Raw genomic sequence first — 3,821 nt, forward strand, 5'->3', positions numbered from 1 at the left:
TTATCATTGAGTAGTTTCTCCTGGTAACTCACAGCATGGTAATAACTTAATAATACAGAAGAAATTCCTAATAGAATAATAATTTCAACTAGCAACTCAGAATGAAAGCTAAATGTTATAATGAGTGTGCTCAGGTCATTTGTGGAAATATTTCTAAAGAGTCAAGCAGTGGTCTCTATCACTAGCATTACTAAAAATCGAGAAGGTTTTACATAAAGGAAAACAGCAATGTGCCAGTTTATTTAAGTATCCACAGAATCACTGTACTAGAACCATCAGCTCAGTGGTTGTGCAGACACTCACATCTCTGGAACTTTATTCAGTCTTCATCCTATCTCTGAGGTCACCTGACTACATTGCACCTGTGTCCCTTTCTCCCCAAGTTCCATATTCTCTGGCTTTCTAGTGCCATCTCCTTCTTTTTTATAGCATAATTTTCATATTTTAGTAATATATAAATTCTAGGTAATATTGTAATTTTCAGTAAAGTAATTAGTACTGCTTGATGTGTTGATGGGATGAATGTTTTCGAGCTATGGGTTGCTGTTTGATAAGAACTGTTTCACCTGAAATAGTCTTTACATCTAACACACTCTTCTTCCAACACCATCAATAATTTATTGTCCTATTCCATGATAATAATAAAACTCTGAAACTAGTTGCAGTTTTAGAAATCACAGTAAGTTATATTCATAAACATAGATAATATATCAGTTTTTTAAATATGGAAAAACATTAGGGCAAAACATTTTATGATCCAAGCCTATGCTTGCTAAAATCTTTTTCTTCAACTCTTTGCTGTTGTTCTAAATACAGTTTAATTTTCTAGCTTAATGTGACTGTGTTTTTACTTGATTTTGAACACAAACAATCCTGAATTATCATGAGATCCTTAGTATTTTCACATAAAGTATTTTAAAGTCAAAATGCAAATATATCCATACTTATTTCATGCTATTTTTTGCATTCAGTACTTGAAGAAGGACTATGAATCTGGTGTTTAAAAAAAATACAACTCTTGAATGAAACACAGTCCTTCAAGAATATACCTCATCAGAAAACACATGAACACTGCCATTGAACGTATATAATAAGAAAAATAACTGAAATCTCTAAGTGTCAGAGACTGAACCGTGCATTATTGGTTAAGTCACTTTGTTACTGTGTTTTTCACAGCATGACTCACATGTGTTTGTTCATATTGCAGATATATCAAGAGTTAGACTGCTGATGGTAAGGAGATAATACTATGACGCTTGATACCTTAAGAAGCACTATGGTAATAGGCCTGGAGATGATGCAGAACTGAAGGTGGAGAGTTTAGTGTCTGTAGTGACAGTGGAGTGGAATGCAACAGGAGGAGTGGGGGATGACAAAGCTGTTGGGAAAGCAAGTCAGGGCCAGGGTCAAAGATTATCCACACTGGACTCCTAGGCCCTATGCCCTCAAGCCACTACTCTTGCAGTCTCCTGATTTCAGGTCAGGGCTGGGAGTTCTCAGGGCAGCTTTCTAAAGGAGCAAAGTACACAGAGATGTTGTTGTTGTCATTTTGTTAATGTTACAGGGTCTCCAATGGTGCCTTCCTCCTTCATCCCTGGCTCAGGTAGGGCCATGATAGACATCTGAGCTCTATTCCATGTTCCAGCGGCATTAATTTTCCCTGATGTCCCAGCTCATCAGGCCACTATGGCCCCGGGTGAGCACTACAAGCATTGCTGGCCTAATGGATGGAATGGGGGAGGGGATGGGACAAGGGGTAGAGGAGGGTCTCCAGAGGACCATCAACGCACAGACACTACACACATGGTGTTGGTGAAGGCAAAGCCAGGGCGCCAGCCAGTCAGGACAATGACCACATCTTCCTTTGGGAAGAAGCCTCAGGCCTTGCCAATGTTCATGGCCAACTTTACACAGAGGTCAACATCCTCAGCCCAGGCTTCCTACATGGTATCCTTAGACAGTTTTGGGAAGATGGCAAAGTACAGATGGGCCTGGCAAGCTGTCTGTGGATTGGGTGTCACAGCGATCACGGGGGCACTAGGACAGTACCTGGTCACTTACTGAACACTCCTGCCAGACTTGATGAGCATGGTAATATCCTCACTGCAACAATTGACGCAGCCCTCCATGGCACCAATGACGGCAGCTTCTCTGGGGTCGCTGGTAATGGGCATCAGAAGGCAAATTTTCTCAGATAATGGCAAGTGGTGGATGGCAGCCTTGGCCTCACAGGCAAAAAGGAGCTGCAAGCACATAGCCTCCAGAGGATAGTCCTCTTTGGCTGTTTCTCTTGATAGCGTGATGGAATCTGCTCCATCCCGGACCACGTTGGCCACATCACTACAAACAGCATGGTTGGGACGTGGTTTTTGATCATAGTTTACAGCATCTGTGTGGCACAGATGATAGCCTTCCCAGTTCGGTTGCATCACCCAATCATCATCTTCTGAGCCAGAAAGACCTTCTCTGCAGCAATCTCATTGCCTAGGTCACCATGAGCCACCATGATCCCATCACTGGCCTCCAAAATTTCAGCAAACTTGAGGACGTCTTCGTGGTTCTTGATTTTGCTGATGATCCTTATATTCTTGCCCTTCTCTCCCAGGACCTTCCTAACCTCATGCACATTGGCTGCCTTGAGGACAAAAGAAACAAACACCATGTCTACATCGTGCTCCACTCCAAACTTCAGATCCTCGATGTCCTTTTCTGACACGACATGGAGGTCCACAGCAGCACCGCGGAGGTTCTCCCCTTTTTTGCTGCCCAAGTAGCCACCATTCTCCACCTCTGTCACTAGGAATTCAGCACTTTTCTCCTTCACTTGCAGTGAAATGAGCCTAGCATCCGTGTAGATCTTGCTGCCCACCTCCAACACCTTGCATATAGTCTTATAATCCAGCAACACGATGTTCTTGTCACACTTTTCCATGTATGCGTTGTCAAGGGTGATGTTCAGGGTGGCTCCCTTCTTCAACCCCACTTTGGCACAGGTGACGACTTTAATGAGTCCAGTTCAAACCTCAGGTTCCTTTGTGCCCAGAGCCACCGAAAGGGCCCAAGAGGATTGGATCAGATGCGAAGTTCTCTGTGGCTGGCAGTACACTCTTGATGATCTTCGGATAGTACTCTTGAGATCCATGAGAGATCCGTGCCTTCTCTGGAGGGCACATTCATTCCTGACTTAATCATCTTCTTCAGTATATCCATAGATGGGGAAGCGGGTACAATCATACAAATGATGCTAGTGTTGCGAGCCCTGATGAGTGTGGAGTCCAGGCTGCACGTGTATTCAAGAAAAATGTCAGCGATGGCTGCATTGAGTTGCTGGGTCAGGATGAAGGCAGTCTCTGCTTTGCTGTGTGGCTTCTTCATGGTTTCTGAGGGCCTTGGGCATGCTCTCGTTCCTGCTGCGATACCTAGACTGGACTTCTGCAGAATCAGGACCAGGACGCGTCGCTGCAGGGCTCAGTTAGTACTATTGTAAAAACAACAATCTTCCTTAAGCAATCCAGAGTCTATGTTATAAAACAAATCGTGTGGGGAAGGATTTATAAACTCAAGTATGATTGCTTTGACACCTACAAATAATATTCAGGTTGCTGAAATGCTAGTCATGGAATGACCTACTGATATAACTTCTCAAAGTTCTATTTGGAAAATGAAATCTATAGAAAAATTGTCCATTTCATTTAGATTTTCAAAATTTTTGGAATACAGGTTTTTGAAATAAGACATAATGGTTCTTTGGATTTCCTCTGTGTCTGTTTTTATGTCTCCCTTTTCATTTCTGATTTTGTTGATTTGGATACTCTCTCTGC

The 3,821-nt window shown here is 42.8% G+C and overlaps 1 pseudogene across 1 annotated transcript; it reads right to left on the reverse strand.

Moving 5' to 3' along the window:
• Positions 1 to 1,781: 1,781 nt before the first annotated feature.
• LOC311606757 (pyruvate kinase PKM-like) lies at positions 1,782 to 3,375 on the reverse strand (annotated as a pseudogene). Its single transcript has one exon. The product of its transcript is annotated as a pyruvate kinase PKM-like (transcript).
• Between the last annotated feature and the right edge of the window lie 446 nt (positions 3,376 to 3,821).

Source organism: Acomys minous, assembly GCF_964271855.1.
Source record: "Acomys minous genome assembly, chromosome: 1".
Classification (NCBI taxonomy): domain Eukaryota; kingdom Metazoa; phylum Chordata; class Mammalia; order Rodentia; family Muridae; genus Acomys; species Acomys minous.